Below are 24,640 nucleotides of genomic sequence, written 5' to 3'. Positions count from 1 at the left end.
TACTATCGAAAATTTATTTGAAAATCACTTTTGTTCTTGTTATTTTAAAATTAAATTACTGAAATAAAGTAATTATCGTATTTTTTACCCTAAAACTAAGCTGTTAATTAATTTTATCGTAATTGTATGTTATATATGAGAGAATCGATAATATTATATATTACTCTTTTTTACGTGAAATGCTACACTCGCATCAGATTTCAGTGGTGAAATGGGAATCTGGTGGAAATTTGCTTATTAACAGTAGATACAGTCACCATTAATTTCGACGGTAAGTCTGGGAACTTGAAACATCTAATTTTGCCTTGACATCACACACATAATCAGACAGCGTGTGCCAGGAGTGTCCAACCTCCGGCTCGCGGGACATATTCTGCCCGCGAAAGGTTATCCTAGAGAAAACCATCAACACACGATAAATAGTTACTGACCATACTGATTTCAGATTTTCTTCATAAAAATACGGGTAATCGGGATCCACACATGAATGAATGAACGCCAGAACTTATCCACTGGACTTTTCCCGTTGCCGAGATCTCTTCCAACCCAGCTTCGTGGCAGAGTCCGGAACACTTTATTTTGTGTCAAATAAAAACATACAGCATACTTTCCCCGAACAATTGGGCACTGTCGCGATTTATAAATTTTGTGATGATTTCAGACGAGATGGGGTTGCGAGTTGAAGAAACGTTTCTGGGTTTTGTTAAGACGGATGAATGTACATTACACACAAATTAAATTAAATAATTTAAATTTAATTAAGTGCAGATTAAATCAGTAAATTATATACACAGGATACGAAAAAAAAAAACAAGCGAAATGAGAATCTTATTGTGAAATATAAAATATCCATCAGGAGGAGCGAGTCAATCTCTCGCTTAACACCTTATTGGTGAGCAAATGGGTTTGATAACTTGCGGACTAGAAGCCAGCATCAGTTTTATTGGGTTGAGTTCACTCGCTCCGGTGGATTTAATGAAAATATACAAAATAGAAGTATTGTATGGGGGAATATATACAATTAGGGATCACCCGTGGCATCTCACTTAGCACCTTATTCGGTGAGCAACATGAATACGACAATATGAGTAGGCACGTGTGTTGTGGATATGATATGCATGAAGAACTTGAATAGAGGAAAGAGAAATACACATATACAGATACATATGGCCGAGTCGTCTCGCTCTAAACCTATTTTGGTGAGCAATGTAAGATTAGTTTAAATGTGGGATTGTATGAAGAAAGCCTTAGCTTCTCTAAGGATCAGCTTCGGTCTTGTTCTTTTGGTTGACTCGCTCTGGCTGGTTCTATTTATATTAAAAAAAAAAATGAATATATATAAAACAAAAAAAAACATGTATTATAAACCATATATATATGGTTATTATGAAACCATTCGGTCCTCCCGCCTAGCACCCCCGCTTGGAGAGCTGAATGGAGGACGCTTGTGGTTATCACATTTACATCATTGTAACGGGAATGTCATAAAAATTCTTGTTCGGGTCCCGTTAGTACATGCTATATCTTGTACATGTAATGGTTATGTATTAGTAGTGGCAGTCATGTGGATATGATTTTTGTTGTTGTTTTTATCCATTTCTGTTTTTTCTCCCCCTTATTTTTGTAACATTTAAAACATTATTTTATGAATCCGGTGGACAGATTTCTTGTTTTTCGTTGGCGTGTATATATCTGACAAGGCTTGTAATCCTTGCTGCCGTGTTTTTGTTTTTGATTGTTTGAGTGAACCATTGTTTCCTATTGTTTTCGGAATATTCATACATGCGTAGTTTTTTTTGTAAATTTTCACTGTGACAGTGAACTGGAGTACCCACCATTCCGCACGCACATTTGTCTGTTCGGCAACGTTTCCGTTCGTGTAGATATATAGGGAATGCGCCGTGTCCTGTTATGAATATAGTCACCTCCCTATTCCAGTTTAGTGCGTTGTATGTGACTCGAGGGACAATTTCGTGCACTTTCCTAGCTGTTGTTCCTTGGTCTTAAATTTGCTGCCATTTCTGGAGGGTTGCTTGTTTAAGTTGTCGCTTCAGGAGCGTTAATGGCAAAGGGTTATCAAATTTATTGTCACAGTTGATGGCAGCCTTGGCTAGACGTGACCGAGGGGCATGGTGGTAAGATGCTCGTCCACCATCGTGAAGGTTGTTGTCAGCGTCCCGGGTTCGAAGGAGGATGTAGATAAGATATTTTCACTAATGAACTCGAAGCAACCACCGATAGACAGCGCCTTCACTTCCAACCCATCTCACTAATGGCAGTAAATTGCGATATGGCCAGAGTTCGTGTTTGGTGAAGTAGCCTTGGCTAGAGAGTCTACTCTGTCGTTTTCAAGATTACCTACGGGGGCCTTGGTCCAACCTAGTGGAAAATGTTTTTGGGTTATCTAATAGATGCCGCCTCAATACACGTACTATTGTGGTTCTATTTGTGGGATCTAAGAAGCGCTTGAAGGGAGGAGCGGCTATCAGTCATTATTAAAACTCGTTCTTCTTTCTATTCCCGTTGCGTATTGTATAGCTTTGTTTTTGTATACACAATAGGCTGCCCCGACGCCTTCATCCACACAGGATATTGCCACTTATCGTCAAAACAAATTGTCAAAAGCAGTACTCAGATATGCCATTCAGGTTTCAAGGGGTTTTATAGTTATTAAAATAAAAATTAATTATTTTTTATACTGTGTCCCCGTGTGCCCAAAACCCAATTAGAAAGTTGCTCATTTGTTTCTCCTGATGCCAAAAAAGAAATCAATGTTTCTAAGTGCAATATTCGAATTCGAAAAACGGAGGAAAGTTGGGGAAAAACAGCTTTAAATGCGAATAAACCATTTTACCAGCATTTAACGCTGTTTTTTCTCCAAATCTTCTCCGTCTCTTGACTGAATAGACGTGACAGGGGTCACGCTTAGAGGTAGGTGAGCATGGGAGTGCCCTACAGAGTGTGCAAGCATATGTGAGAGAGCAAAACAGTGTAAAAGAAAAAAAAAACGATCCAGAAGACGACGGATAAGGTGAGTGAGAAACCAAAAGCGTGACCTCTGGTTTGTGTGGTCATGGGAGTTAACAAAAGAGGTACTTGAAGACAAAGGCGTATATACGTGAAGAAGGCTCCAGGGGACCAGAACAGAAAATTTGAGGAATAAGTGGTGAATAAAATTAGACTAGAATTTAAGTGCCGGACTCGTGATGCGAGGATCCGGGTTCGAACCCCACAGTGGTGGTCGGCTGAAGTTGGTTTTCTGTGGTTCCCAACTTCAAGGCGCAAATGCGAGCCGATCTCCCCGTTAAAAAGTCTCGCCACAGAGAGCAACAGTCCTACAACGGTAAGTCATTCAACCATAACACTTCACTCATAGTTAGTAAAACTGGGGGCAGATGACAGCACTACACATAACAAGCATTACACAGAAACAAACTTTACGTTAGGGTGCACTACACGTACACGCACATTCCCGCATGTACCGATTCGTTGGGGGGGGGGGTTCCACGGGGGGGGGGTGCATGTGTGGTGTAGCAGTAGTAGGTAGGGGCTCGGGGATCCATGATGTTCTTAAGTCAGCCACCTCGTTGGGCAATTTGCCTGTTGTGGCGTTGTATTTGTATTTGTATAAAGAGAAGAAAACGGCACAATTTTTGTCGCCCTCAAAACCATAAATCCACGTCTGATCTGAGGGCACCAGAGTGTACTTATTGAGCGGTTTCTCGCTGAATTTCTTTCCGCTTCACCTCGAAATCTACCGGTCGTCGGTTCACTTTACAGACTCTCCAATCGAGGACGGTTTCTACGTCCTTTACGGCACACCCTGTACGCATTCCCATCGACTGCGAATGTTGTCAGCCTTGCGAAAGAATTTTCGCCCAAAAATAACACGAATCAGTTTCTTGAAAAACTCGATCACACAAGAACCATTTTTCACGATTTCATTCTCCAATTGAAATTTAATGTCCTCTAAATCCCCTACTCATCAGATTACGATACTGATAACGCCATGTAAGTATTGAATAATGCACGAGCAGTGTTACTGATAAGACTAGTAATTACAGTAGCAGATGTGTCTGTTAATATCACCATTGAGTTCAAGGATCCTGACATATTGATGATGGTACTATAATCTTTTTTCTCCCATATGAATCCAAACTCGTTATTCGAATGGATCCTTGTACCGTACGTAATAAGCAAACGAATCCTGCTTTTTTTTCCCCATTCTGAAATAGCCATTGAAGGTCGTGGGCGATGTTGATGATAGAGAAGAGGGGGGAAAAAAAACAGAAATCGATGACCATCGATGGAAGTTTCTGGAATTCCCGGGCAATTAAATCGAGTATGTACGTACGTACATGCGCGTCCTTACTCATCTTTGCTGTTTTTACTCTAGTAATTAGCCCGTGATTAGGAGCGACATCTTTTTGTCTGCGAGAGTGAACTTGAAAGTGACGTGTAAGGTCAACTGTCATGTTATGGGTGCAAAGCGTGTCAGTCAACGTCGTATAAGTGTCGATGATTCCTGTCACGTATTTACGGGGTTCGATTTTGTTAAACGATTTCGTGTGGAGTTAAATGATTATGGAACGTCAATCGCAACTGATTTCGAATTTCAGCCGTCTTTGAGTTACCAGACATTAGGTATCTTCATCAAGATGCTTCTGACCGGAGTCATCGTGCAGTGCTGGAATGTTCGAGAGCTAGCGTGGATGCGGAGGGAGGGGGAGAAGAGGGAACAACTCATCGCCCCTTTCAAGAATCGAATAATGTAAAGAAGGTTTATCTGTCCCGTAAAATACGGGATGATCCGATTCACTTAAGAGGGTGGATTCACATCTACAGACACTTCCGTGTCGTGTCAGACACGGTAAACATTCTTTAACATAATAATGTCCGTCTGCACCGGCGCAGTCTCGATACTATAGATATGAATACGCTTATTGGTTTTATGTAAAAGAATGTTTTTACAGTGTCTGTGAATCCACGGCTGCGTATGAGGCCGAGGTAGACATCCTTAGGTACGAATGGAGCGTAGGTGGACGGATCCAGGGCGATATCTCGGAGAAGCGACTAAAGATGGATTCACATCTACAGACATTCACCGTGTCATGTCAAACCCGGAAAACATTCTTTAACATAAAAGCAATGAATGTATTCGTGGCTATCGTACCTTAATTTCACAGGGGCAGGCATTTTTGTGTTCTTTCGTGTTAGACACGACACTTCGAGTGTCTGTAGATGGGAATCTACCCGAAGATGTCTACTTCGGTTTCATTCACAGTTGAAAATATCTGCCTCAGCTCATTCTCAGGTAAAGATGCCTGCCTCCACTTCATTTGCAGCTCAAGATAATATCTTGATATTAACTGCCTTCACTCCAATCGAAGCTCAAGACGTCCGCTTTCACTCAGGCGCAGATTTGGGGGAAGGGGAATAAGAACAACCAATAGATGAATAATATGGGAAAATGTTTCTGCCCGTACAATACGCGATGATCAAACGGACGTACACAATCCGCCCTCCCATGGCCCCCACATACGGGGGGGGGCTGACATGGCTCTAGCCCTGGTGCCCGGAACGGTTATCATCATTTTTTTTTGCTTTTTCACGCTATAAATTAACTACAGAAGAGCCCGTTAAAAGTCTGACCGAGGGGACCGCAAAGGATCCCAGCCTGGGGGCCCCGGTACAGGATGTGGGGGCCATGCGCCCTCCCGTCACATCGTCCTGGATCCGCTCCTGTTCGCGAGGGGCTCGTTCATCGATCAAGTTCAAATTGAGAAACAAAATTATGGTGCGCCCTCTCACCACCATAAATTGAAAGTTGCCTCTTGGGTGCTCTCATTGTTGTGATGAATTTAACGATAATTTATGAAGGCAAAAATGCGTGGTTTTTTAAACAACAATGGCTATAGTATCTGCTATAACTGGTGTTCATTCACATCTTATAGCTTGAGAATTTAATGAAAAAAAAATAGCGCGGAAAAGGAAATTGATATAACATAAACCAAAATCCTTAAACTATAAATAATTTTTTTCTTGCCATGTTATATATATATAATTATATTGGTCCGTTCCGTGTGCTTTGCAAAAGTGACAACAACACCCGAATGATAACATTATCCTTGACTCCAATAAGCGGCTTCGACCGCATTTGTGTAGCCAATGACAGTGAGGTTACTGTTTTATTTTGAATAATGTTTAAAATGGCAGACTTTCCCATGAAGACCTTTGAAGACCGGATACACCCCGCTTCCCATCTCAGAGAGATATCGAAGCGTTCCCGAAGGATGGGTGTATCCGGAAAGTTTTATTAAAAACAACGTAACATGACCACCTCAGGCGAAGGCAGCAAAATAAAATAATTTACATAAAAATTGATCGTCAACTCCTGAAGTCATATAACAAATAAATAAAATCTAAACAATCAACGCCAATGGGCAATCAAAATTATAAATGGGATTATAAGATGCTGGTGTATAGCCGTCCATCCCATAAGAATCCAGTAATCGTCAATTGATCGAATGATTGCCGATAATCTTGGAATATAAAATTTCGAATCACTGTGAATTAGTCGCAGATCATCATCGTCTAAGCCGCCAGTCGTTACCGGAATCGTCACTGGAATCGTCACCGGGTGAATCGTTTCTACCGTGTGAACTGAGATCAGCACAATTCACTATATAGCCGAGTAAATAACACTTAATTCGTCCTTGCCATCGATGACTTGATTCACCTCCTTGCAGGTGAACTTGCTTCTGTTTTCCATTTATCGGTTACTTTTGTTTTGACGCCGACGTGGTCGAAGATCATATTTCCTCCTAAGATCAATCGCTGGGGCTCTTGCCGGTTTGAACTCGTCATCGCTCCCACCGCTCAGACGCGCACTTCCAGTCTTCTTAGTATGTATGCGATGTAAGTTGCTATCGAGGAACAATATAATCCACCGCACCCGAGCAAGGCTCATAGGGCTCTTCAAAACTCTTTTTTTGAAACACAGTCGACCGTTTTCGGGAATAGCACCAAAATGAAATTTTTTTGTACATGGGCAAGATGTCAGGTAATGTCATAAAGATCCAATCTCACCACAAGCACACATGGCGTTGTCCGACTTCTTGAAACGTTCTAGATACGTCGGTAATGGGCCGTGCTCAGTTATCATATAATCGCTTTCTCTCTAGACCAAATGATACCATTCCAACGGACGCGTTTCTGTATCTTATTCATCTTTATGTGCATTCTTGTCCCATAGCTGTTGCCACTTTTCTAACAGGTCACTTTTTAGCACGTGTTTGATGTGACTGCGTGGTAGCAAGAGTTGTTCTTCCGTTGGGAGATTAAGAGCATCTTTGGCCAATCTGTCCGCAATTTCATTCCCCGCTATTCCTGCATGGCCTTTGACCCATTTGATACTGATAGGCGGATGGCTGTATAAAAATTTGCGTATTCGCCGAGTATTTTCATGTGGACTGCGCTGATCACAAATAGCATTAATACTAGACGCGATGTCAGTATATATCGTCGTTTGCTGATTTTGCTTAATCGCCCATTCTACTGCAGCTAGTATGGCCAGAACCTCCGCCTGAAAGATGCTGTTCCCTTGACGCAACCGTCGACTCCAAGCCTCTTCAACAGATCCTTCTGCATTCATAACTACGTATGCACAGGCCGTGGATGTCTCTGTTTTTGAGCCGTCCGTGAATATACTAATAGCTTCATCCGATGAGCACGATAGACCATAGTAGCGGACCGCTGCATGAGCCTTGAGGACAGCCCATGGCCTGATGCTTTTCCGCGTCTCCTCCATCAGTTGTCATCACAACCGTTCGATCTTTTAGCATGTTCTCCACTATACAAATGAGATTGTAAGGAATCGGTAATTTTCGTACAGTATTGATTATTATCTCATGGCGGACCGAATCAAAAGCACCGCGAATGTCTATGGAAACTATGGCCGTTACTTGACCTCGTCGATGTCTAGTCGTGATCTCTTCCATCAGTAATGCTATTGCTTTTTCTGCCGAGCCACCTGTACGAAATCCGAACTGTCTTGGGCTAAGCCAGTCTGCCTTCTCTAGATAGTAGGTGATCCGTTGCACCACCAATTTTTCTAGGACTTTACCCATTGTAGAGAGTAAACAGATCGGACGATACGACTGCAGCACCCCTGGATCCCTATCTTTCTTCAGGAAAAGCAAGACCTTACCACGTTTGAAACACTTTGGGAACACCGACAACTTGACTAAACTATTGAAGATATCTGTGATAACATGACCATGGGCTGCGACTAGGGTTTTCAAAAGAGGAATATTTATGTTATCAATACCCGGAGCTCGTTTATTGTTCAGTCTTCTGACTATTTGATTGATCTCCGTATAAGTGAATGGTGGGTCCGTCACAATCATAGATGGCGTGTATGGAGTCAAATTTATAGTATCCGGGAGGTTCGGAAAAATCTCCTCCAATTGTGCTTGGGCCACTTCCAGCATCGTGGCACCAGTATGTGGACCGTTGGACATCATTACCTGTGGTGGTAGACGCTTCGTTTTGAACATAGATTTGTATGCTTGTCCAAATGGGCGGCTTTCCTCTGTGCAAAAGGCAATCCAACTAGTCGTTTTTTCCTTGTTTACGGCCTTAATATGCCCTGCTCTGAATTTTCTGAACTCCATCCTCGCCTGTACTCTATCATCACCCTTGGCCTTAATGAAACGACGCTCTAGTTTACGAAGTTGCCTGCGTGAAGCTGCTAACTCATCAGTACACCATTTCAAAGAAGCGGTAAGACGCGGTTGTGCATAGCCCAACACCTGGATACATCGTTCTTTCAGCCGCTGCATTGAGGCGTCAAAGCATGCATTAACCTGATCCCCGTCCAAAACCATGTGAAGTTGTTCTTGGAGGTCCATGAAGATCTGCTCTGTAGCAGGCCTGATCTTTGCTAATCGTCTTGCGGTAGTTCTATACTTCGTAGGTTTTTGATATCTAGGCGTAATATTGAGTTGTAGATGGATATATTTGTGCGCACTATACGAATCTTCCGTACCTACTGACCAATCGGAACGCCTGTAAATATTTTCTGACGTTGTAAAAGTAAGATCTGGCCATCCTTTTGCGTCATAAAATTCGTAGGTAGGTCTTGTCCGTCTAGAATTAAACAGAAACAAGTTCCTGCTGGTGAGAAATTCCTGCATCGTGCGCCCTCTTGGATCCGTCTCTCGATAGCCCCACCACGAAGAATGACAATTTGGGTCCGCACAGAAGATAATGTCGATACCTGGTGCTGACTCGCAAAGATCATCTATCTCCTCTATGGCTTCGTCTACTTCTTCGTACGGAGAAATGTATACACTAGCAATTATAAGTTCACGTCCCTGCAGACTTATCTGAACAGCTACCAGGTGGCGGCCGGTCTAATATGAATCGATGGGACTAATATAGCACTTTTGCATAGTTGCGCCGTCCACGTATGCCACGATTGTGAAATACCACGTAAAAGACCTCTATTTTGCCATGGTTCTTGAAGTAGAACCACATCTACTGACTGTGCTCTGACGAAAGCCTCCATGTGTTCGATACAGATCTTAGCTTTGTCTGCATTTAATTGGAGGAGACGAAGTCCGTGTCTTGAGTTGAACGGCCATGTGTGAGGTAAAAAGTGTCCATTTCTTCAGTTCATGGTGAGTTTCTTTCAACTGGCCACATTCAGAGCTCATCGGCCGAATGACTTTCACAAGGGAAATGGAACGTACCGGGAATTATGTAAAAAGTGCCGTAATACGTAGTAAACTTTTCCCCCTACTTCTTATCGGTCGTAGGTCCTCGGTCTGTACCTCTACTACGATTTCAGGACGAAATAACTGGGTTCTAGACTCCCAAAAAGAAGAAAACAACACTTTATTTCATTTACTATTATCAAACATCTCCAACGAAACCGTCATGTCTCTTTGGTACGAACTTTCACACTATCCCTCACTTTTTGGAAAATGTCCCAATTCGTTCTCTTTCCTTTCTATCGTGACTCCTATTTCCTCACAGGCCTTCTTCCCACTCTTTTTTCCTGAACCTTACAAACGTATGCAGGGTATCCTATAAGTGTTAATGCGGCCTTTTTCTCACCAACCGTCGGTCGTAGAGGTAATAGTTTCAATTTTAAAAAAAATGCTCAAAATTCGTCCAAAAATTAGCCTGTACCAGCTTTGAGAGTGAAAATACAGTAACAAAATAAAAAAATCGAAATTTTTATACGGCCCCCCCCCTTGTGCTCTAACTTACAATTAGAAAGCTGTTGACCTGTCTCTCCTGAGGCCAAGGGGAAAAAAAATCCAAGTTTCTAACTGCAATATTCGCAGAGATATACACATTCAAAAATCGGAAAAAAGTAGGGAAAGGACAGCATAAATGTGGGAAAGCGACGTTGTGTGTGTGTGTCCGTTAGTTCTTTCATAACTTTTCTCAGATTTCTTGACTTCAAATATCTTAGCGATCATCGCACTTGGAATCATGGAATTTTTTTTTCTGTTCGCCTCAGGAGAGAGCGAACAGCTCTCTAATAGGTTAGAGGACAAGGGGACCATATAAAAATTAAGCTTTTTTATTTTTTTTACACACTGTATTTCCACCTGGTACAGATTAGTTTTTGAACGTCTTTCGAGCATTTTTTTTTTTAAATTGGAATCGTACTTCTGCGACGGACGCTTGACGAGATCGCATTAGCATTTGCAAGACATCCTGTATAATGCACAATACACCGTATTCCTCCTTACAATGTTTTAATAAAAAGACAATTTTTATCTTGAAGGGGGGAAAAATCCTGTTTTAGTAAAATTGAAACAGAAAAGCACGATTTCAGATTTTGAAAATTTTTTTATGCCCCTAAAGAAAAACGGAGTTGCGTGTCCCACTTTTTTCTATCCGGCAAAACAGAACATACGGTCATTGTACTTACAACTGAGATTTTTCCGGATAAAATTATCAATTATTTAATGTTATCAGAAGAGAGTCCATGCACTGCATTATAGTAGTCAATTACTCTTAGGCAATTGCGCGCAAAACTAAAAAAAGACAAACAGCAGTCATAAAGCAGTGTTTTAAATTATTTTATCTATAATAATTTTTCTTCACAATAAAATTAAAATATTTATTTTTCAAGGACATATTCATTATATATTTTAAATATATAAATTTTGCATTTATGGTGAAAAATTTCCTGATGTTTCAATTTTTGAAATAAGTATTTCAAATTATAAAACTTCAGAAATACGCTCAACCCACACCAGATGACGCTACCTCTTATTATTCAGAAGCAGATTTGAAATGGACGCAATTTCTTCACGTAACCGTACCTGATATTTCTCTGACATACTGTAACCGATACTGTAATGTCCGTATTCACCGACACGGTTTTAACTATAATCGCAGGTGAAAGGATTAGCGATCGACACGGATGGGTTAAAATCCTCAATTTAACCAATCCGTTTCGATCTTCAGTCCTTTCACCCCTGCGATTGCAGTTTGAACTGTGTTGGTGAATACGGCCGTTAATCATACAATCACCCGTGGCCAGTGTGCCAAATGCGTGTCTACGGATTCATCTGATGTGCCCAATTATCACAAGCTTATTTTGTGAGTATTGACTGAGCTGCACATAACCAAATTCATTAACTGACCCGCGGCACATTCACAGATCATTTAAGTCACCCACGGCACGTTTCCAGATCATTTGAGTGATCTGCAACACATTCCCAGACCAGTTGAGTGATCCGCGGCACATTTATAGATCACTTAGGTGACCTTTGGCACATCGCCAGACCACAACTGACCGCAACATTTATTCCTAGACTATTTGCCTTATTTGTTGACGATTTTTTGAGTATTTATTAGGCAAAGTCATCTACTCTTCCGTACAGTAGTAGTAGTAATCTTTGACAGAACAGTAATACGTTGTGATAGATATATCTTTGTTTAAGTAGACCACATTCCATTCAATAGCTGCTGAAAAGGGCGTGACCCAAGATCCAACTGTAAAAAAGAGCGATGGTTATCGAGTTACGTCCTCTAGTACAGCGATTTATTTAATTATTTTTACTCGAAGCAAATTTTTCTTACAAAAAATTGCAGCAACCTTTTCGTTGAACATTTTACCGCAACACGATCAGTAAACCGGCAAGTGTTGATTCGAATGTTTTTGGCATCAGCATGTGAGGCATCAAAGTCCAGTCCCGCTATAATTTGGAGAATTCAGTGCCAAAGCAGCCGAAGTCAGTGGCTTAACCTTTTTTTTTTTTGGGGGGGGGGGGGCTCAGGGGACCATACCCCCATTGCGGCCAGTCAGAGGGCGGCTAATTTAAGTGGCCTGGCCGAGAAAAACAGTAGGATGGGAGAAGGGCAACGTATCTTGCATAACCCTCAATAAATTCGCCTCTGCAGACAGAGAGAGACTAGGCTAGGGAGTGACCGAACGAGTGACATAGAGAGTTTGCAAGCATGTGAATGAACAAAAGAGTGACGTAGGGAGTTTGCAAGCATGTGAATGAACAAAAGAGTGACGTAGGGAGTTTGCAAGCATATGAGCGAACAAAAGAGTGAGTCTGCAAGCATGGTAGTGAACCAAAGAGTATGCAAGCATGGGATTGCACAAAAGAGTGGCATGTGAATGATAAAGAGCAATCTAAAGCGTGTGATAAAAATAGCGTCTTAGAGCATGTGCAAGGCATGTAAGTAATCAAAAAGAGTGAACTCGGGTCAGTGAGTGACAGGAAAGAATGTCCTAGAGTGTGTGTAAGCATGTGAATTATCAAAATTGTGTGCCTATAGTCTGTTCAAAAGAGTGATGAAGACACTGTGCAAGCACGTGAACAACCAAAAGCGTAGACAAACATGTAAGTGACCAAAAGAATGACTTAAAAACACAGCCGTATCTGAAGAGGAGGTGGGGGGGGGGGCTATAGCACAGGGTACAGCGAATTCGAAAAATAAGTGGTCCCGAAAATTAGTTTAGATTGGGAGAAGGACGGTGAAACTTGTACATCGATTTCACGAAGAACCATTCAAATGATTCATGTCTACATGATCAGGAATCGAATGTTCCAGAAAATGCAAAAAATAACAAAATAGATAATTATATAAAATAATATAATATCAGTGTCTACTAAATACACTGATATCCCATTACCCCGAACATCATCAATCGCGTATCAATCCATACAATAAGTCCGAAAACATCAAAACAATCGTCAACACCGTCAGGGCGTCCTTGATCTCCGTTGATACCTAATATATAATATTAGAGAAAGCCCACATTAGAGAGATTCTCATATACGTTGACTCTCAAATTCGTGCCATTTTTTCTCATCAATTTAATGAATTTTTTTTGCATGGAAAATAATGAAAAACGTTGAACCAAATTACTCACCTTTGATACCATGATAATCATTCATGAAAAAAAAGTTAATTTACGGCTGGTCATCATTATCATGTAATCGAAATTAGAGCAAATAGCAATCATGTTCAAGGCTGTTATAAATCCATGTGTGTTATATTTCAATGGCTCATCATTTCTGAAATTATTGCCATTCATTTAAATCGCCGAAATTTCGCCATCACCATCCGGTCGGCCATCATCATCCCACACGGCCTCTGCTTCTTACGTATTTATTTATACAGCGCATCTGTTCATATCCATAATAGCCCCTTAAGGTGAATCCGAGCCTTCAATTAGTTAATGTGACGTCCTCGAGCAACAAACGGAGAAAAAAAACGCCATCTAATTGCGCATGACCCGCGGCTATTGTGTAGTATTTAGGTCGGCTATTGATGCATCGATTATAACCCGAAGAATTATGGATATAACCCGAAAGGAAGTCGTAATGAAATCAAAGCTTTTTTTGGCGTGACCTTGCGAGGTCTTAATGTCTCAATATTAAAAAAAATGGCTGTATAAAGAAAAACAATTTTTTTTTGGATATGTATTTTATGGTCATGTTCATGTTGGAAGTTTTTACTTTTTAACCCGTTAAAAACCGCCTACGGAGTCATTATTATTTTTCGAGAATCCTTGAAATTATTTTATGACCACTGGAGGTAATGATAATATGTATCACACAATGATGTTTTCTATATTTGGTCATAATCGAATTAAGGGTTACTACTGGGTGGATATCACACGACGGGCATCGTGTAATGTAATTTTCACACTTTGTTATCGTTATCATTATCCATAGGTGTTGATCGAATCCGATTTTTTTTACGAACGGTCGGATGTCGTTAACTATATCGTCGACTGTTGAGACTTTATAGCGTGTAGTTACCTAGTTTGAATGTCAAAGATATCGCTGTCGATCAGTATTTCTTAACCGTCGCGCCGGGCCCTGCCAACAGTCCAACTGGGCCGTCAGTGATTCATTGTTTCATTTCTCCTTATTCATTTCCCATTACGCGTGCGAATGACCGGGCCTTCTACTCACAAAATAGAAATCAACCGGGCCGAGATCTTTTGAAGGGTGAGAACCACTGCTGTAGATAATCATATAGAACTCAACCCAATAAAACTGATGCTGGCTTCTAGTCCGCAAGTTATCAAATCCATCTGCTCACCAATAAGGTGTTAAGAGCGAGATGACTCGCTCTCTGATATATATATATATATATGGACATATATATATATATATATATATTGTATTTCCAGAATCTCTATCGAATATATATATATATATATATATATATAACTTGAAAAATGCAACCAATAAGCTTATGGGTTTCATTCGAACGAGTGCCACCGGTAAGCGTATTGGTTGCATTTTTCAAGTTTTATAAAGGAACTTTGGGAACACTTTTATAGTTCAATCCCGGCCTAAGTTCGGGATTGCACTATAAAAGTTTCATAAAGCTCCCAGCCTTAGGGTGTGATATATATATATATATACACATATATATATTTTTCTATTTGTATCCTGTGTATATAATATGGCAAGTGTAAGATAACAGATGAGATGGCTGGGGGGCGGGGGGGCTCAATTGCTTTTAAAACATACCTCCATCCTAATATGTGTACATTCATCTTAACTAAACCCCGAAACTTTTCCAACTCCCAATCCCATCTCGTCTGTAATCACCACAAAATTTGTTAATCGCGACAGTACCCAATTGTCCGGGGAAAATATGTTGTAAAAAAGTTTGTATGTTTTTTTGTTTTTTTTTTGACACTAAATAAAGTGTTCCAGACTCTGCCACGAAGCTGGGCTGGAAGAGATCTCGGCAACGGGATAAGTCCAGTGGCAAAGTCCTGGCTTTCATTCATGTAGATAATCATAGGAAAAATGACTATTTTGCATCGTGATGAAGATGATGGCTTGGTTATAATATGTTTCCAGAATCTCTATCGAATAGTTCAGACTTTATGCAGTGTAATGGTGTGAAAATAGTGCGTGCGTATTTCCGATGCTGGAAACCCGCGTCGTCCTTAATTGGTTAGAAACCCGAATTTCAAGCTAAAAAAAAATTGAAATTCGGGTTTTTAACCAAACGGAGACGATACCGGTTTCCAGAATCGGAATTACGGACGCACCATGTTCACACCCTAAGGCTGGGAGCTTTATGAAACTTTTATAGTGCAATCCCGAACTTAGGCCGGGATTGAACAAGAAAAGTGTTCCCAAAGTTCTTCTATAAAACTTGAAAAATGTAACCAATACGCTTACCGGTGGCACTCGTTCGAATGAAACCCATAAGCATATTGGTTGCATTTTTCAAGTTTTATCATAGCGCTTTTACAAAACTTTTACAGTGTAATGCCAGCCTTAGACTGGGATTACATTATAAAAGTTTCGTAAAAGCTCTTTGATAAAACTTGAAAAATTCAACCACTAAGATCACCTCGAATGTAACCGATGCGCTAATTGTTTAAATTTTTCAAGTTTTATAAAAGATCTTTTATCGAATTTTTTTTTTGTTGCGCGTTGTGCTATGCAAATCAACGTGAACGAGAAGGACAATGACAAAGCCTGTCTAAAGCTATCTCTTGCCTAGTCGTGTCTTACCAGGGTGATCACTGCCTAATAGTATTATTTGTACACCAGGGCTGGACAAATCTATGAAAATTCACATGCCTGGACGGGCATGTAACATGAAATAGTTGACGCCCGAATCGATACTTTACATGTCCGAAAAATATTATCACTGGATTTATACTTTGCTATTATGAAATACGAAAAATCTATGTTGAGCTAGGATCCCTACTGTCACTTGAAAGAAAATCAAAAATATATTATAATTCTTGAAATAAGTAAAATAGTTGCGTTGATCTTGAACTGACGTGCAGGATGAAAATGAACAACGTGTAGTATCAGGGCCGCATCTGGGGGGGGGGGGGCAGGCGGGTGTGTTGCCTCGGGCGCTGGACCAGAAGGGGGGGGTGCAGAGTTTACCCTTTAACTGCTTCTTCTACATTACAAAGAGTGTCAAAATGCCGGGTTGCCCTGGGTGAAAAAGTATCTAGTCGCGGCCTTGTGTGGTATGACACTATAAAAGCCGATACATAATGCAAAGTCACTGATGCAAACTGAAACACCTTTAAAAACAACAACACACTTTTCGAGGGCATTATTGAGTCGGTTTGTAAGGCGATTGATAGAATTATCTGTTGGCACTAAAAGCTTGGACCTTGTGTGGCTCAGTTCAGTGTTTAACATTTTTGTCATTCCAGACCCCTGAAAAATTGAGCGAGTATTTTCAAAAACAGGCATACATAGGAGAAAAAATTTGCGAACGAGCGAAAAAAAAAAGTTAGAAGGTAAAATTTCTTACGCTTCTGTATAAATATTAAATATTTATAAATAAAAATTATACTCTAAATATTTCATATTTTTATACCTTGTTATTATAAATGCGAGAAACACCGTAAAGTCAAGACTTTTGCTGCCACCTATTGAATAAAAACAAAACTATCTGTTACAATTCTTGAAATATTTGTTGGTTTCAAACCGATGTGCAGCATGAAAATACACAACTGTAAAATTTAAGCAGCAAAATACCGTTTTCTCTGTTTTTGATAATTACAAAAAGTAATTTGGTATCAAATGCTTAAAATATTAAGCCCAAATGTTGTTTCTCGCTTGTAATAGTAAATTATGGATATCAAATATAGTAATTAGTAGGTTAGGAAATTTTCTTCCTATTATTATTATTATTATTATTACTTTATTTTTTCTGCGAATTCGCAAATCATTTATTTCGTTTTTAGCTGTCCGTGAAATTGTTCACTTAATTTCACTGGTTCGCAAGTAGAAAAAGATTGACGAACACTGGTGAATACCACTTCGATTCGTCACTGGAGTGGCTCAAAAAGGAACCGTGTCGCTGGTAACTTAAGTGAAGTGGAACTGCATTCTAGGCCACTTTAAGTGATCTGGGAATGTGCCTGGAGTTACTTAAGGGCTGTGGAACTGTGCCGCAGTTCACTTAAGCGATCTGTAGATAAACTGCGGGTCACTTGAGCGATCTGTAAAAATCACTCAATCTGCACAGTGGGCAGCTTGAGTGATTTGGAACTGTGTCGTGGGTTATTCGAATGAACTGTAAATATGCCGCAGGTCTCTGAAACGATCTCGAACTGTGCTGTGGGTCTCTAACGTGACCTGTGAATACGCCGCTGGTCCCTGGTCCATTAAATTACCTGGAACTGCGCTCACTCACACACACAATGATCTGTAAAAATATGCTACCGAGTTTATTTTTACAAAATTAGGTTTGAGGTCGCTGTCCTCACGAGATGACCTCGAGGACCAGGGGTGAGCATGTACGGCTTACAATGTTAGTAAGCTTGTAGTGCAAGCTTTTGCAACTTACATTAATAATCAAGTACAAATAATTTATATACGATCGAAAATTCACGCACCCCATGGGCCTTGCCAGATAATCCACGCATTAAGACGGCTCAGTATTACTTAATTCTTAGCTTTTGTAAATTCCCAAAACGTGGGACATGCGGTTCTCTCCTGGAGAGATATTTCTTCTCATTTCTACAATTTCTGCGTTTTCAGACAGAGACCGAACTGGTCACTACCGCCAATCAACACCAATTTACGACCACTACGTTAGGAGACAAGTCAAACACAGTTCAAAGATCATACCATTACAAACTTCCATCCCACTCTTTAACTTCACACATGTAATAACAAAGAAGGAAAGAGCAGTGGTTATAGCACGCAATAAAGCCCAAGAGGCACCCAAAAAGTGATCCGAGTCACGGTCGACGAAACTATCAAGGGGGTGCTACAAGGGGTGGTTTCCTGACCGCTATCTCGGTTTCGTAATTCGTAGTAACGACTGTGATAGACGGGGCTTAAAAAAAGAAATCAAGGCATAAAAAAAATTTGAAATTTTTTTGTAATTTTCTTGCTAAAAAAAACGTCCTACATCCTTCATTTTCTTCTGAAAGACGAGACCTACCCGATTGTCGTGATACACGAACGGTTGGATCGTTGCAATGTCGTTCGGCCTTGATCTCTTTAAGATGTTAGTTCACCTCTTGTGTCGTCGGTGGTGAAAGTGGTGCAACCCGTGAGTGAGGAAGTGGTGATGATAGAGAGAGAGAGAGAAGAGAGTTTTCTGTGGTTTTGAGGAAAGTCCGTATGGGCAACCCTCTAATTTCAACGGCTAACCGAAATGAACCGGGTGATCGATTTCATCAATTTTTGTTTTCACTTCCTATGTCTCTTTCTTCTAGTTTTAAATCGAAACCGGTCGTTTTCATGGTATCTTCGATTATTGGGCAGGTACCGTCGCATCATCCTGCAAGGACATGAGAAACATTTTTTTTTTTTTACACGAATCCCTGCTATCCAGGGCAACAGGTCCCGATGACAGTAATAGGTATCGGTAAAATACCAATAAAGCAAAATGCCAATTTTCTATCGGGTTTCCCTCTATGTCTATGGGTGGTTTAAAATGTTTGTCATCGATGTTTCACGCCGTAGACATCGAAAAAGGTAACCTGTAATTATTGAGAGACTAGTCTCGAGGAGATTTTGTCACATAGCCTTGAGTAGTGATGAGCAAACTACGTCTCGCGGGTAAGAAGTGGCCCGCCAAAGTTTTTCCGGTAGAAAAGTATCGATACACACATACGACATAATAAATACTCAGGCTGACCATATTTCCTTCATAAAAATACGGGAAATAGGAAAATCGGGATCCGTACGAAATTCTCAATTGCAAGTAAATTTGCCTATTACAGCCAAAAAAAATTGTTAAAGGGTAGTAAAGTTGCCAACTATCGCTAAAATTGCTGAAGAATCACCAGTGATGGGAAGTAGGGGGCCTCCACAAAAGTCGATGAGTGAAAATTTATACAGTCCAATACCATTGTAACGAATGCCGTTATAGGAAAAATCTCGTTTTGATGAATACTTTTCCAATCCTCCAGATAAGTTTACTAGGAACAATGCAAAATATCTAGAATTCCTTTATAACGAAATTTAATTATAACGAAGGGATTTCTCCGGTCTCTTGGAGTTCGTTGTAACGGGATTCGACTGCAATTCACAAACAAAACGCTATGTTTGACAAATATTGTGAGGTGAATATGTATGACTACAATTAATTATATGATATAAATTATGTTATCATACTTACGACTAAGTCTTAAAAAATTTTAAATTTTTGATTTCAAGAATTCAAGTAAGCTTCATTGAAAATAAAAGAGAAAAATGGAAATTTCATTAAAAAAATTGTGACGTCAACACAAAATTACAGAAATGTCCCGTAAAATACAGGTCATATGGTCACAAATGTTCATACACGTTTCTGGCCCGCGGACTGAAAAGTTTGCTCACTTGAGTGTTTCCAAGGACGATGCAGAATAGGTGTCTCAATTTTTTGTTTTATTCGTGAGCAATAAAAATAAGAGCACTCGCATGTTCTTTCTAAAGTATTTCAGCGTATTGTTTTTTGAGAATAACAGCACTTGTCGCGATACGATTAGCATCATGTATCATCACCAGATATCACGAAACCACAGAATCATCGAGGAAGTTTCGAGGGGCATGACCGTATCAACTGTTGTAATGCATGTGTAAAAACCAATGCATCCGAGGACATCTCAGAAATCTCTGTAAGAGATTTATGGTGTGTTCTATTCTTCCTGATTCTTGAAGTTGAAGACTTGCTTGCAGAGAGATGGCACTTTCATTTCCAACCAAGATTTTGCCCAAGTGAACTGCAGCAACAGCATTGATGCAGCTTAAAGAACAAGTGTACAGATAAACCGAAAAAGATGAAAGTAACTTTAATATGACTAATATGGAAAAATTGCTTAGTAACCAATCAACAGTTTTAATTTTAGGTAAATAGTAAAGAAACCCTTTTTTGCGGACACCGGCGAGGAAAAAAAAAACAGACTGTAAAAGGGGGGGGGGGTGACCGTGGAAAAAGAGGATTCCTATTGAAGCCTCTATAGCGCAGTTGAATCCCGTTACAACGAACTCCAAGAGACCGGAGAAATCCCTTCGTTATAAAGGAATTCCAGGTTTTTGCATTGTTCCCATGTAAATTTATCTGGGGGAAATTGGAAAAGTGTTCGTTAAAACGAGGTTTTCGCTATAACGGTATTCGTTAAAACGGGATTCGACTGTTTAATTCATTTAATTAATTCATTTTAAAATTAACCAGGTTTAATAATAACATTAGTTAGAGATTCTGCGTGAAACTGCAGTGGAGCCTCACCTGACGGATACTCCCCGTTAACGGGCACTTTTCCGATACCCGGTCCCGTGAAATAGGGATTAATGTATTTCACTCCCCGTTAGCGTACATTCTCGATAGCGAACAGTAAAATCAGGCACAAACTCTAATTTTTTCCAAAATCTAATTTATTAATTTTTCGTCGTAAATCGAGAACTTATCATGTTTAGCTAAGATTGTGTTTAATCCGAAGCTCGTGTTAGTAAATGTAATAAATTGTGAATTAGTTATTTAATTTACTGAACATTACTAAGGTCCAGGAGGGTGAATTCGAATCGTAATGTGTTGGTGTTGTTTGTTGATACAGGTGAAGATAGCCTACATTACAAGACTGACAATGTGGTTACGAATGTTTTTATCTCCTTCACACTTATTTTAATTTCATTTCTATTGCAAAATATGTGTAGTGCTCACACCATCTATAGCAAAAGTCCTCTGCGCGAAGCTCGTGATGTCACTGAAGAAAGTTATAACCAGTGGTTATGCTACGAAAGAGGGTAAATATGGCGCATGCATTGGCCTGCTATATCAAATGGCTATAGGAGAGAGAGATGGCCTTTTTTCCTGTGAGGTCGAGAGCTTCGCACGGAGGCCATCTGCTATAGATGGTGTTGGTGGTAGCACGTATCATGTATGGGTAAAATGCTAAAAATTTCCCCCATGCTCCAATTTTTCCCACGAGTTACCATCACCGACACCGATTCAGATGATTAATCTATTTACAGCCGCACACCAGTGTCGTTGAAGGGCTAGTATTTTTACGCTCTAACAATTCGATGCCATTGCTGATGGGCTTTTCAGAATGAATTTCACGATTTTTCACCAATCAGCAACGACGTTCCATTTTTAGTGCATAAAACCCCAGCCCTAAGAGCTCTCGTCAGAGGCGGGAACCGCAAAAACTAGTCTAAAGCGGGATTGGAATAGTGCGGAAAAAATTTACTTCTTATGGAAAAGAATGAAATATATGCTAAATATGCCTTGAAATTTTGAAAATATGCTCTATCACGCGTAAAAATGGCGAAATATGCAAATAAATAAAAAAATACGCAAAGACATAGAAATGCAAGTCCCTAGTGATTACGCATAACCACCGGTGTATAACTTTCAGAGAGAGAGAGAGAGAGAGAGAGAGAGAGAGAGAGAAACAGTAACACACATATACAGGGTGTTCAGTTATTGGAACGACAAACGCAGAGGGTCGTTAGTAGACATCAAGAGAAACAAAAATTGCGATGGAACATGATGTCACAAACCACATTGAGAGGGTGAAAATCGCGAAAAACGCGCGCAGGTTTCGACGTCACGCTGGAACGGCAAAAAACACAATACAAAAAACTACCAAAATAATTATTTGATTAATTATTACTGGACGTGTTTGAAGTAGCGGCAGCTGGCGTCATTGAACAGTCTACAATGACGAAAAAGCGATTCCCGGACGCACTCGAAGATACCAGGTATGCTTTTGATGTCTGCCGCAGTGACGACAATCCGCGACTCATCGGATATTGCTGTTGGTACATCCGCTGTGCTAAGCGCTCATCGCCATCTGCTCGACCATAAATCAGATGCATATCAGCATATTTCTCATTCGTGTAGTCAGCCATCACGATACTCATTCACCCAGACAAATAACTGCCACACGCAATAGCACTTATTTACGTCGTCCGCAGCGCGTGATCCTACCCCTGCGCATGCGTTTCGCAACGCTGTCTGCTTACGTTAGATATGGTGAGCGAACCCACGAACGTGTTCAGCGATCAACTGACATCCACCTTCCGTCTCCTCTGGACTCAGAGCCTGCATGCGTTCTTCGCGATTTTCACCCTCTCAACGTGGTTTGCGACACCATGTTCCATTGCAAGTTTTTTTTCCTCTTGATGCCTACTGACAACCCTCTGAGTTTGTCGGTCCATTGACAGAACACCCTGTATATTTTCACGTTGAAATGTATAGGAGCCAATTGCCACCGAAGCCAAGCGTTGTATAAATGTGAAAATCGAAACGAGCTTCCACTGCATATCCAAAGCCTCCTAGAAAAAGTAGTATCTAGGAGGCTTTGGCATATCGCACCACCCCATTAGCGGACACACCCCGTCACAGGACAAAATATTTGGTCCCATGGGTGTATATTATCGCGAGGTTCTACTGTTATATCACGCATATTTTTTGTACAGATATGCAATTTTATTTACAACTAGCTATAGTACCCGGTGCTGCCCGGGTTTTCTTCAATGAGGCTGTTTGGATCACGTGATATCTCCCTCTTTCTTTGAGGGACATGCAAACCGTGTCTAAGTTAACCAATATGACGACTTCCTGCGCGACTTCATGAAATAAACAAATCTAGATTTAAAGAAACATAGAAACGAATATATTTTGTTTTCCTTTTTTTAAGAGGCGCTAGGTATTTTGATCCCCCCCCCCCCCGAACTTCAAGTTATCCATCTGCCTGTTTCAGCTTTCAAAAATGCTTAATTGAAGCTGTGGAATTTCTTCGATGTACTTTACGGGCCCATAATTAATTTTAAAACATCCTAAACTATGAATTTATGGAGTTGAATACTAAAAGACAATACGGAGACATTAATATTCATGCTTGAGAAGATATAAATAAAAAATTGAAATCAATGTTATTGCATGAATGTCCAACTCAAAAGTAGGTCCAGCTAATTACTTAATACAAGATATGCAGAAGACTGGATGTTGTGAAGATATTTATTATTTGAGATGTTAATTTTTTTTAAGGAAGGAAAAAACTCATCTCTGCCTCTACCGGGAGTCGAACCCGGGTCTCTCGATTGCCGGACGAGTGCTCTGACCACTAAGCTACAGAGGAGATAGAGATTTTCCTTCACTAGAGCGTATATATGCCGAACGGAACCGTGCAATGGACGGTGAAACCGATCAGCTAATAGCTCATGGACGACGAGCCACCAGAGGGCTATATATATGACATGAATGTCGCTCTCCACTTGTTAATACAAGATATGCAGAAGACTGGATGTTGTGAAGATATTTATTATTTGAGATGTTAATTTTTTTTAAGGAAGGAAAAAACGCTCTAGTGAAGGAAAATCTCTATCTCCTCTGTAGCTTAGTGGTCAGAGCACTCGTCCGGCAATCGAGGGACCCGGGTTCGACTCCCGGTAGAGGCAGAGATGAGTTTTTTCCTTCCTTAAAAAAAATTAACATCTCAAATAATAAATATCTTCACAACATCCAGTCTTCTGCATATCTTGTATTAACAAGTGGAGAGCGACATTCATGTCATAATTACTTAATATTTAATTTCCCGGGCTTCGTATATCTCTAATCGAATTAAATATTTCAGAAATCTAGAATTCAATACAATTTTTAAAATTATTGATGTGACAGAAAACTCCACAAAATTTCAGCATTTCTACAGTAAAATCGGAAATTTTAACACTGATTTCTATGGGGCATCATCCTTTTCTTGATCCTCAAAGCGATGCTGATGATGATTATGACGTCTATTCAAAAAGCCTCGTTACTGGCAGGATTGAAAATGTATCAAACCATTATAAAGGCATAAACTATTATACATATGCATATACTAACAGAATTAAAGAAGTGACAAACCGTTGTAAAGGCATACACACGTCTGAAATACATTGCTAGGGAACCACGGTAACCAAAGTAAACGTTCGGAAAGTGATTGTTGAGGCCCAAAAACCATTGTTGCCCGACAGTTTTTTGCCCGTTTGGGGCATTTGCCCTGGTCTGACGAAATTTTAAAGTAGCCTATCGTTTTAGTCGGGTCCCATTTGGTATATATGCAAAATTTGGCGACGATCGATCTAAAATTGTAGATTTGTATAGAGAACATACATATACACACACACACAGAGACAGACAGAAAATCAATTTTATATAT

At 40.2% G+C, this 24,640-nt stretch overlaps 1 non-coding gene across 1 annotated transcript; it reads right to left on the bottom strand.

Annotated features, from left to right (window-relative positions):
* Positions 1-23,509: 23,509 nt before the first annotated feature.
* Positions 23,510-23,581, bottom strand: TRNAA-GGC (transfer RNA alanine (anticodon GGC)). The gene has a single exon. It is a non-coding gene; the product is annotated as a tRNA-Ala (tRNA).
* Positions 23,582-24,640: the final 1,059 nt, after the last annotated feature.

Source organism: Pholcus phalangioides, unplaced genomic scaffold, assembly GCF_987345545.1.
Source record: "Pholcus phalangioides strain wild (caught in Gottingen) unplaced genomic scaffold, Ppha-v1.0 ptg000008l_1, whole genome shotgun sequence".
Classification (NCBI taxonomy): Eukaryota; Metazoa; Arthropoda; class Arachnida; order Araneae; family Pholcidae; genus Pholcus; species Pholcus phalangioides.
This window is presented reverse-complemented; position numbering and strand designations above follow the sequence as displayed.